The 12,724-nt window shown below is 42.7% G+C and overlaps 1 long non-coding RNA gene across 1 annotated transcript in view; it reads left to right on the top strand.

Annotated features, from left to right (window-relative positions):
- The window catches only part of LOC116703122 (uncharacterized), a 24,180-nt gene that overhangs the window by 3,257 nt on the left and 8,199 nt on the right, over positions 1-12,724 (top strand). The window contains exon 2 of the long non-coding RNA XR_004335345.1: positions 469-552. This is a non-coding gene — a long non-coding RNA (uncharacterized LOC116703122). The remainder of the gene's footprint in view (positions 1-468; positions 553-12,724) is intronic.

Below are 12,724 nucleotides of genomic sequence, written 5' to 3'. Positions count from 1 at the left end.
CACACACACACACACACACACACACACACACACACACACACACACACACACGTCTTCATGTCCCAATGCCACCAGCCTTAGAAAAGCCCTACAGTCTCAATGTGCAATGTCCTCTCTCTGTCAACATACCCTCTATCCCAACGTTAATGTGACAGAATATAACCAGAGCCCGAACAACTAGGCAGTGCACAGCAATGAGAAACAACATGTGTAACAGGCATGTTTCCTTATCCTCTCTAGCAGTTTGCTTCTTCATCACATGGTAGCTCAAAGTTTAAAGTGCTGACAATTCTATTGAATAAACCTGTTAAATTAGCAAAGATCTGGATTCACAAATACAACATCTCAATTAGCTCTGTTACATTGTATGATATAATTATAAAGGGAATCAAATTAATGGAAGTGTATTATTTAATTGAATAGAGTGTATAGTGCTATTAAAGTGATTCCTTTTTTTCATTGTTTCAGTGTTGTACAGAAGATGACGTCAGTGAGACAACCTGTGCAACATGACGGGTGGGTGGACACCAGGTGAGAGACAAGTCACTAACGGTATTTTTTATTCGCTCCCCCCTGTTCATCCTGAGGATTCACTGTGCCAAATGTATGTTTTAACATTAAAACATAATTAATAAAAGCATGCCAACAATTATTAGGCTGTTTTAATAACTTAGCATTCTATGCAAAAAAGGTATGTATAAAGGCTTTAGGCCACCCTACATGTTACTGTAGGGCCAGTTTAATAGGCAAATTAATTTTACATAATGTATGTAGTAGGGGGTCCCTGCTCTGTCTCTTTCAGTTAATGGGTCCTTGGCTTAACAAAAAAGTTGAAGACCCCTGTCCTATGGCTTAGTGCCAGGGGCCCCAAGTAGACACAAATCTTAAGTGTAACTAGTAACTAAAGCTGTCACATAAATGGAGTGGGTAATAAGTGCAGTATTTCCCTTTGAAATGTATTGGGGAAGTATAAAGTGACAGTGGAACTACTCAAGCAAAGTACAAGTACCTCAAATTTGTACTTAAATACGGTACTTGAGTAAATGTACTACGTTACATTCCGCTTCTTCTGGTTAAGGGATGGTGCGGGTCATTTTAAGATATTTGTCAAACCCTGCTGGTTCTTGTTGATTTTGTCTTGGCAATGTGAAGTCACCAGATCCGTCTGACATCGCTGCCAGATAGAGAGGAGTCATTCAATTACAGATGTTTTGTTTGACTTGTTAAATGATCTGTACAGGGCTGCTTGGATTGCAGCCTCAGTGGCTGCATAGCAGCGATGCACTGGTTCATCAGTTTGCTGGAGCCCAGTGACTGCGGGTCTCTTTGGAGGAGAAAAATGAACTTGAGCTGATAGTAGAGGGAATAATCTGGTTATGCGTAATGAGGGCTCTTATTAGTAGTTATGTGTCTATCAGGTTGGGCGTGCTGGTGGTGGACTTCCCACATCTCTTTCTCAGGAGGCATGGTGCTTTCACTCCGCTCATCTAGCTTTTTAGTCTAAATTGTAGGCAATTAAAACCCTGCTATGTTATGTGGAAAAAAGTTAATGAATATGGAACACTTAACGCGGAGAAGTCCGCAGAGACCGCTCGTCGAGTTCTGAGGGAACTTTTCTTCAAATCATTGGGAAGCTCAAAGACCATTTGACAGCGTTTTTTTTAACACTGCCCGCACGGTGTGCGTGTGACCCTCCAAATGGTGGCCCAGAGGTTTTAAAAATGCAAAGCCCATTCTTTCCAGGTTGTTGAACTTCCGTGACCTCTGGCAGCGAGGAGAAACTTTTTGTCGTGGGTTTGGCGCTCTGCCTGGCTGACCGTGCCAGCTCTTGCTGCTTCTGAGCAGAACAGAGGAGTGATGGGAAAGGGGCTGAGTGGATGCGTCCCGACAGCCAAGTGGAGGAGGGCAAATATTTAGCTGTGCCACTTTGGGAGGGGATTCAGGCCTCCTCCCTCCTCTAAGGCATGCCTCTTAGCCACAGAATCAGGCCATGTCTTCATCCTGCTCCCTGTGCTGCTTCACACTCTGTATTCAGGGTCACGGATCTCATTTCTTGGATAATATTTCAAGCTTGCCACAGATGGGGAATTAAATTGAAGACCTGGCTTGGTATGGGGCATAGAAGATGGATTTTTGGGGCTTCTCAGAGAGATCATGTGAAAAGGAAATGGATAGTGTAGATTTAGCTGTACTTAGGCCACTTTAAAGGTCTGTGTAAATGAATGCATGAAACGCTGACTGAGTTGTCTGCTTACTGACAGCAAAACAACCCCCACAGTCATCACTGATTATCCACTGTGACACATCAGTCACCTCATTTAAAAATATTTTGCTGTTAATAGCTGAATGTAGTCCCCCCCCCCCCCCCCCCCCCCCCCCCCCCCCCTCCCGTACAAAACAGTGTCTGGGTGATATTTTTGACAGTATAGGTCAATGCAATCTGCGATATATTCCAAAATGTCCCCAGATCTACGGCCAATTTAAGCAAATTCCCATGGATTTTCTCCCCGCCTATGCCACATTTGAATAAACTCGTAATCAGATGAATTGCTGTCAGATGACAGCCTAACAAGGACGCTCAAATCAGAGTAAATATTGAATCAAGTGTATCAGCACATGACCGTTTATGGTGACACCATGTTGCCACGCTGACAACAGTACACATCCTCCCATTGCTGTTTTGGCAGGATGGTGACACAGAGGGGGAAGTTAAAGTTGGAGAGGGAGGGAGAGCGGTCCGGCAAGGCTTGTGCTAAGTTGTTCATGCTGATTGTTGGTCAGTCCTGCAGACTGCCGCTGGCGTTGCGTCTGCTGATGGGCTGAGTCAAACCTGCTCTACTGGTAGCCGTCACTCACCCACACTTCAGACAGCGCGGCACAGTCTCACGCCACCTGTGTCTGTATGATGATCTGTCTCTCTGGCCATCTATTCGTCATCTGGTCCCTCTGCCTGGAGCTATTAAGAAAAGCTTATTTTTTGTTCTAATGGGAGAGAGATTAATACACACTCATGCATGTTGAAGTGGAAATCCATCAAAAGGTCTTTTCACTAACCACTGGGAGCCATCAAGCAGTGCTGAAAAGAGCAATTGATTAAGCAATAGTTTGATCAGCAGACCATTTACCGGTGACAGCTTTGATAATAGATTAATCATTAAAGGTATTTATCAAGTGAATGTGCTTTCAGTGTTATCATTGTAAATGGAATGTCTTTGAGTTTTTTGGACAGTTTTTAGTGTTGATAACATGACGTAACATAACGTTGCAAGATTTAAGACAAATTCAACCATTCCTTGAATTGTTTGAAAGAGCTTGCACTTTTTTCAAAGTCTCACATCTTTTCACTGATGGGTTTAATATGAACAAAAAAGGGAATATTAGGAGATGCCAGATAAACGGATGTTACCAATCATCATGTTTTACCACGTAAAATTACTTATTTAAAACAGCTTTTACAAGCTGAGGTCAAATAAAATCAGCTTCTTTGAAAATATGCTGATGCCTTAAAGGCCTCTGCCCCACCAATTAGAATTTCAGCAGATAATTTGTACCATTCCTACCCATCACTAACCTAATATCTTGAAATTGCAATTGCAGTTTTGAGATTCAGCCAGAGAGGAAGTAAACTGACGAGCCGGATAGTTTGTTACACAGAATCATCTGAGAAGCTGTTATTGGAAAAGGGAAGGCACGGCAGGCAAAAACACCTGACAGGTGATTGGTTGCTGGTAGTTAAGACACAAAGCATTCCATTTTTTGTGATATGTGATCCTGCAATTCTCGTGTGATCTAGTGATATTGCGATAATCCAGCTGCTGTGCAAGGTAAGAGGGGGAGTGCTAACCGGTGAATCTAATTGATTTTCAAATAAAACTTTAGGCATGAAGCATACAATGACTTTCATCACATTTTCAACAAATGTGGACATAATCATAACAAAACTCCTGGTGGGAGTTGGTGACATTTGACTTTTTCTTTTTCTTTTAGAGCACATTTCTGCACAATTAGGGAATGTTCAATATGTCACACAGGCCTTATCTCATAAACACTGCATACAAATGTTTGGAACCCACCGCTTGTGTCACTTTCATGTAAAGCGTTGCAGGGCTCACCCATCTGTCTGGTTGTACTGTTACAGTGTGTGTCATCAGAGTGTACAACAGCAAATTACTGCTTATTAGTGCCAATACCAGCAGTGACAACATTTATCAGGGAAAACATCTCATACTCTCCCTAATTGTCCCCCTCAGGGCCCACTGTTATGTGGACCGGTATCGACGACCAGGCAGTCATTAGGACATCACACTTGAGCTGACGAGCAGAGAATTCAGGGGACATGCCCGATTGTTTAATTTGATGTGAGTAGACTGACACCACGTCTGGAGCCGATGAGGTATTTATAGGCTGGGTGAGGATATCCAGACATCCACACTTATTTTGTGGACTTCTGTTCGTGAAACCCTGATAGAGAGCTGCCCAATGGGGGCTGGTGGCAGGTCAATGTATGAATAGCTGTCAGGGAACAGGGGGCTAGAGGTGGAAAGGGCAGTGAAGTTATGTTTCAAAGAACAAGAGCGAGTAGCTGATATTAAAGTGTATCTGTCAGTCTCTCCTCGCTTATGAGAGTGAGTGACAAAGGGCGCAAGTCTGCCCGGCCTGCCTGAGCTTTTTTGTTCCTCCTCAACAATGGGATCTTGTCTGATACAGATAAGCTGTCTGTCTGTCACTTTCACTCACTGATATTTTGTCACTTTTGTCTGTGGAGCCAGTCCTGCGCGAGGCCATCTCATGCACGGTCACATGAATGTCTGTGTGTGTGTGTTTCTGTTGTCAGATTGTGATCTCAAGTCAGGTAGAATTGTCCCTGCTGCCGCACCTCGTTCGAGACAATACCTCCCTCCTGCCACCGTCCACTTTACGCTGCTAACATCCTCAGGGAGTGACAGATAGAAATCAGAGTCTAAGCCAGGCTCTCAGCTGCTCAACACCCGCTCAATCTTTTGCTCCCAAATGTTGCGATTTTTAAAAGGGCTTTTACTCTAAACTCTGAGACGCCTCCCAGCCCACATCTCCTGTTCTCAGGTTCCCACTACACAATCTACCACTGTAGGATTGCACAACAAAGCATTTGCCTTAGGTGTCCACAGACGTTTACCCTCGACCAGGAGATTACATCCAATCATCATTTTTCACACCACACCATTTGTTTTATCACAGTCGTGCAGTGATCAAGCCCAACTTTCTTTCTCGCCAATTAAAAGGCTTTGATGTCTATTCGTGCAATGGGTGCGGCTAGAACAGCATCTCTCCTCTGCTGCCTCTTGGCTATCAAAGGCCAGACTTGTGCTGGCAGAAGACAATCAGCATTTCTCACACAAACGAGATAAAAAAAAAAAGTGAGAAAAGGATTTACTCCCATCCTGCCTATCAGGCAACTCACTGCAGACAGGGGAATTATTTTGGCAGCAACACTAATGTGGTGACGGTTGTTGTTTCCTAAACTGATTTCCTTAATCCTCCACTTGTTCCACGCTTTGTAAACACGGGGGCTTGATTTTGTAATCTGGGAGGTCCCACTGACGCACCCACCAACAACTTGTCCCTCTCACCCCCTCCTCGTTCGCTGTGCCCTAATTAGTCAGAATTAAGACAAATGCCTGGGCCTCACACGATCAATTGGTATCGAGCGGACCTTCGCTCGCCCCTGCCTGGGGGCCTCTCTTGGCCGGCAGATCATTTATATCAATCGCTTTTGTTTTTCTTTCCTTCCCCCTTCCCATTCTTCCATCCACCAAGTGCAAGGCCTGGCCTGCTGGTTGGTGAGCATAATGGACGGCACGTTAACCGCTACAGTTGTATTGATGTCACAGGGCCACGTTCTTTAGGAATACTCAGGGACACATGCGCCTATCACAAGAAAATGTGTGTTATATGCATTTTTGGGGGAGAGTTTCAGCTTGTGTTCAGTGCTTTTTATGCCGTCTAATTTGCAAAGGAAGACACTTGGGATATTAGATAGATAAAAAGACACTGCAAACTGCAAGTTAAGACACAAACAATCATTGATTCTTTTTTTGAAATAGAAAGAACCTGCTCTACTTGGAGCTTTGTCTTGCAGTATCCAGCTGCTGTGACCTGCTTGTGGCTGGATAACAGAGCCATGTCCTATTTTTCTTCTCCTGTGTTACATTGCAGTGATGCGGGTGGACAATCATGGACTATACTGACAACAAAAAACTATGAAACATGAATGAAATTCGGTGACTAGATGTGTTTTCTGGCACAAATATCTGTATGCAGGGTTAGGTCGATGGAAGATGGCATTTTTATTTTTAGATGGATTTCCAAACCATTGTTTACTGGCAGGCATTATTTCTTTGTTTATGTTATAACCTGCTTTCCTTTTCTGGTTTGTTTGTTTCTACCTAACACAGAGAATCTACTCCTGGAATTGTTCCACACAATACCATTGGAATTCTGTGTTATTCCTGCATTATTCCTAGGTTGGCGCAGACACAGTACCTTAGGGGAATTTCATTTAAAGGACAAATTAAATAGAAACAGGGTAAAAAAAACACACCTTTATTACTTCCTTTCCTTCAAGGTTAATGGTACAGTAGTGGACTGCCGCTTACGACACACATAGATCCAATTTGTCCTCTGTGTGTGTGTCTTTAAAGGTCACTGAGTGTGTACTTTAGTGTATTATATGCTAGTAGTACATTAGGGTGTTAGATACTAACTGCTTCTTCCCTGGAGGCTAGCTCAAACCTCTCTGGTCAGCTGCCTTTTCATTATACATGCTTTGTGTGCGTGCCTGTTGTGTTTGTTTGTTTGTTTTGATGTTGCAGAGACCAGAGATGGCAGTAATGCAAGTATGCGGCGCCAAGCTTGGATAGTACACCACAGCACTTTAGCCATCCATGAGTTGGCATCTGGCTCCTTGTTTAGTGACATCTATTGTGTGTGCACCAGAGAGTAGCAGCATGCCTTTGGTGTAATCTACTTGGAGCTCAGTCCAGAGGAGTAAACCTTGGCTAACTGACTTAAGCTATGTAGCTAAGCTAAGATGATCCTGCATGCTGCAGTTTAAGCTCATGTGCACCAAGTGTGGCAGGGCCAGAGTGCCCATTTTTTTGTATGTGTGTGCATGCAAGTGGTGTTTGAAGAGGTTGAGTGTATGTTTTTTATTTTGGCACTCTGAATCCCTGTCTCCCTGATTTATCCCAGAGTCCTCGGCTGTCCTGGCAATAGACCTCTCTTTCCCACATACTCTGTTGTTCTCTATGTTTCTTTGCCACCTGCTATTTCAAGACAATGGGTGACAGACTTCAACTATGCTTTCTCATTTTCTTCATATTCTGCTGGAGAGAGCCCTCATCTGTACAAACACACCCCCTGCTCTGTATTGCTACTTTGGGTCAATGGAGAAATAAAATACAGAAATAAAGACACAGAGAGAGAGGAGGAGAGTAGCTCTATAGCCTCTTCATGGATTAATGGGAGGGAAAGTGAGACTATTAATCCTCCTTTCTCACTTTGTGGTGTGTAGTGTAGGATATGATGGAGAAAAAGTGCAATGCAAATATTAACCAGTGTATACTTTTACAATTTTGCCAATTCACCTACAGTTTCTGCTTATTAGCAGGTTTATAATAAGTCACAGAGGAGAAGCACACTCTGTGTGTGTGTGTGTGTGTGTGTGTGTGTGTGTGTGTGTGTGTGTGTGTGTGTGTGTGTGTGTGTGTGTGTGTGTGTGTGTGTGTGTGTGTGTGTGTGTGTGTGTGTGTGTGTGTGTGTGTGTGCGTACTGGGTACTGGGTGGGATGGTTGGCAAGTACTTCTGTATTTCTGCCTAATTTCCCATTGTGAATACTATTTCGTTATGTGGCCGAAGTTTTTTTGCTCCCCAGCTCCCTGCTGCGCTAGCATTACTACACCATCAGGCTATAAGCAATCAGAGAGAGAGAGAGAAGGGGTTACAGAGATTTAAAGGAACCGAGACTGCAGTATCATGGTTTAAGCGAGGCGCACACCAAGTGATGCTGATGAGGAAGGATGTGGTGAAGGGAGACGAATGCCCGGGCCCTGAAGTGTTGTACCAGTCTGAGAGATGGCTCCCCGCGGTGAAGAGTCAACTGTTGCTAGCCTGAACTCGTGCCAAGCTCACTGGCTGTTTGAGTTGTTGCAGATGGCACAGGCAGTAGCACTGGTGTGGCAGGGTATACATTATGAAAGGTGAGAAAAACCGATATATAATTATATTCTAGATCTTTTATGTGTCCTCTAAATGAAGTTCTTCGGAGGCTGTTTTTGATCAGCTAAACCTTCATGTAGATGAGTACATGGGTAGATTTTTGATCTGGTGCCTGACTCTGGCACCAAGTTCAGCATCCTTAACGTTTACCGATCACTGGCATACAAAAGAAGAAAAGTAAATAGCTGAATGGTAGAGACTTGTTCGTGACATGCCACTAAGAAATTTTGAATGTGACATTTAGACAAATATGACATAATAATAATAGCATACTCAAAATAAAAGCACCTGCTTTCCTTGTTTCACTGTGATTGGTATATGAGATGATGCAGAGCAAAAAGTATCAAGAAGATGTGCCTGCCCACAAAAACAAACTTGATAATCCACTACTGGTTCTCTTCTCTACTGGCCACTTAATAAAAAACTTTTTTTTATTTTCTAAAACGTAGTCTTTGTAGTTTTGAGAATATAGGTTTTCTATCTGCCATTATGGACTATCAAAGTGAACAATTTACCAGAGATGTATTGAAGAGTTTGGTCACTGTTTGCTCAGTGCACATTATGCTCATTACCCAGAAACGTACAGTGTATATATATATATATATATATATATATATATATATATATATATATATATATATATATATATATATATATATACTGTTATATATATTTCTTTGACATTGTACCGGTAGGTCTTTTGAAATGTGTATTAACAGGGAGAGCTGTCTGAGAGGATGGTGAAGCAGCTGTATCTCACTGTACATTACTGTGAAACTTCTACTGAAGTGGACCCAGTTGCAACAGTCAACAGTCTGGTTCCTCCTACCTGATGAATCTGCTCAGCAACTGAAAGTGCAGCACATCCAGAGAGAAAGAAGCAGAAGACAGCCTGTTCCCCCTGCTTGCTTGATGTATTCACAACCAGAACATGTTTTGAAATCCACATGACAGTTTCTTGTTAGCCTAGATCCTGAATAATCAGTTGTTACTGCCGGGGCTCCCAGCGGCAGACTGTGGGGCCACAGAGACATGCCCAGGGAAGCTTTGGGGCCTAGGCTGGGGGTGATGAGGGTGCTGTTTGACTGCTGCGTCTGTCTATCAGGAGATTTGTGTAGAACCTCGGGGCACAGAGCGGAGACAGTGTCAGGGCGATACCCTTGACGGTGATGTGATTGAGTAGACAGCGGCGACCCGCTCCTTTCTTTACCCGCCACCCATCTCTTTCCCCCTACATCTCCACCCACTCTTCCTTACACAACAGCTCCCCGAGAGTGAGTGATCACTTAAAACAGCGCTGGTTATTATACCTAAGCACATCCTAGTAATTTATGCATGATTGCCTGGCAATCTGAGGCAATTCATCATCCTCTTCCTATCTTTCTTTTTTTAATCTGTTGGTGTCTTGTTCCTCTGGATTTTAATCTATAGGGCTATTAAGAATGCCTGTGTAATAATGGCTCAGCTCAGGTGACAGCATGACATTGGCGCTGTCATTGCCGTGCGGGTTCGGGCTCCTGGAGGACTGCGGGCAGTGAAAGAGGCCAGCTCTGGCTTTTATAGCTTGGAAGTTGTTAAACCATCCGTTGTATTGTTGGTGTGATACCTCCACTCCTGTCAGGCAGATGGAAGGAGATTTGTCTGTGTGAAGTGAAAACATTGTGTTGTATCAGTTTTTTTTTTTTTAGAAACTTTAATATTTAAATGTATGTGCATACTCTACATGTCGGGTGTTCTGCCATTTATTCATGCTTGTGCGATTGTTGGGAATGGGCATTGATATGGAATGTGGTTTCTGTTTTTAGTTACTGTATGAGTAGTGAGAAAAACAACTTGTAAAATGATATGAAAGAAATAGTTCAATTTTACAACTTGTTTTTTTATTGTTGTTTTTTCCTCTTGACTGATATAATTACTTTATGTGGTGAAAATGAATTGAGCAGTTTAATTTGGATTGTTTGTTTGCCGATTATGTTTTGACAAGACGTGGGGAACTAGAGCTTCTCCACAATATGTTGCAGCATTTTCAGAATTGCTTGAGGGCCCACTGGGACATGTGTGCGTTACTGATTATCAAATACGATGACTGCATCGTTTGTGCAGGATAATATGTTTACAGCGGTGAATGTTTGGGGAAGTTTGCGTTTCAGACAAAAGCAGTTTCAAATATTTGGCATCGACACGTTGAGACAGGCCGGCGTGTGACGTGTTGGCCACATGTCTACATGCTTCTGTGCATCATGTGTGCTGGCAGACGCCAATACGTTTCCAGAGTGAGACAAAGGTGTTAACAGCAACAGCACGTGCTGACCCTTCTGTTGTGGAGTTATCCATCTGTTACTTCAAGGCATGGCTAATGGATGCCGACCTTCCTCCATGTTCTCTATCGGTTCCATTCAGCATCTATCAACCCAGGGATGTATCTTGATTTACCCCCCCTCTCCGCCTTTCGCTTTCTGCTTGTGGAGCAGAGCCCCGGAGTGCTCCTTGGCCCGTAGCAGACCATTGTAATCTTACCGGGCTCAGCGAAAGGCTAAATTAAGAACTGAACAGCATGAGCAAGAGTGAGACAGCAGAAGGCAGCAGCTTGGGAGACAATCAGTCAGGAGAATGGGCCACGGATAGTGACCCAGGTTCATCTTTATCATAATCTTACTTAATTGGTCTGCTTTCAAGCTTTTTCTACAAAATAGAAGCAATAATATCTTGGCTCGTACTGGATGACATCAGTGCAATGACTCCTCAGCAGCCTAGAGCACTTTACTGAAGAAATCACATTACGGGCACCCAGATAGCTCAGTGGTTAGAGCGGGTGCCCATATATAGAGGTTTACTCCTCGACGCAGCCGGCCCGGGTTCGAATCCGGCCTGTGGCCCTTTGCTGCATGTCACTCCCCCTCTCTCTCCCCTTTCATATCCTCAACTGTCCTGTTATTAAAGGCCTAAAATGCCCAAAAAATAATCTAAAAAAAAAAAAAAAGAAATCACATCACACTCATTACTTTCCATCAAGTGTGATGTCTAGCTGAGCACAATCTGCAACATTGATGGTCATATTTTTAAGGAAAATAAATGAGGAGTGGGGATAATTATACCCTTTTTGATGCTGAAACAGTGCAATTTCTTATACTGGCGGTAAGTAGTTTGACATTTTGAGAAATATGCTTATTTGCTTTGAGGAGAGAGATACCGCTCTCAGAAATAGTCTAGCATGTAACCCCTGGGCAATGGCAAACAGTAGTTACTACAGTTTGGCCTTTGTATGGATTAAACAAACACAATATAACAGTTTTAGAGGTGGTGGTACTGGAATTTATTATAGTTATTATAGTTTATTGCTCTTTCAGCATGATCACAGGTTCATAAAGACAATTGTCATTAAAAACAGAATTATTTTGCTCTTACAATACAACAAGTTGACCACAAAAATGTCAATTATCTAAGCTAAAAACTAATATCTCTTATCAGAAGGCAACTGTCTGTGGTTAGTTCACGTGTTTGTAATAATAGCAGGACAGTCGTGTACTATCTGGTAAAGTCAGTCAAACAGGTGAAGATCACATTGTCGGTAGTCTACCGGATACAAACAGGCTTGGTAGTGAACGACACGGTAACGTGCTGCAGATCCGGAGTTTTTAGCTGAGCTAGACGGAGAATACTCAGTTAAAATAGATCGGTGATGCTGTTTTGCTTTCAATGTTTGCCATGAAGTTAGCTGGAGTGAATGTAGCCCTGGTGTGTTTTACGTGGACTGACTGCGCTGGACGCTCTTTATAGTCTATGGTCTGACTCTGTTTAAAAAAACAAACATTTAAATGCTTGTCAGCAACCGGTTTTATTTAGCACACCAGTCATAGTTTGGTTTTAATGAAAACTCAACTCCTGGCGGTTTTTTAAGAATTGAAATAACGAAAGTAACTGGTGAACTAGCTTTAAAATTTAGTTTTCTTCAAGTGCTGTGGATAGAGACTTTAAATTAGTGAGAAACTTTCTTCATTTAAGTGTTACATTTTTACATTTAGAACAGATCAAAAATAACCAGTTACTGCAATGTCATGTCACTTTATCACTGCATGATGAGGTCCTCTCTTTTCCTCTTCTCTCACTTTTCATCCATTTCCCTATCCCTGTTCTGCGGTTTACCTCTGCTCTCTTTGACATATTAATAGGCAAAACTTTATCTCAATCATCACATTTGTCTTTGTAAGTCGAAATTTCTCGTTTGGAACTTGTGTGCTGAAACAGGTGGTTGGGGTTGTGTTAAGAACACCCAGATGGTATTCAGAAATATATTAGTCATATTTCAGTTGATTTGTTATAGTACGGAGCTGCATCTTTCATTTATCTTGGAGTGACAGTGAGAAAAGCCTCACAAAGTTACGTGAAAGGGTAACACTTTTTTCCTCCTAAAATCTACCTAAAAGACACCCTGTTGATTTGTTTGGTATTTAATTGTCCTTGTGTGTGT

This window comes from Etheostoma spectabile, chromosome 15, assembly GCF_008692095.1.
Source record: "Etheostoma spectabile isolate EspeVRDwgs_2016 chromosome 15, UIUC_Espe_1.0, whole genome shotgun sequence".
NCBI lineage: Eukaryota > Metazoa > Chordata > Actinopteri > Perciformes > Percidae > Etheostoma > Etheostoma spectabile.
This window is presented reverse-complemented; position numbering and strand designations above follow the sequence as displayed.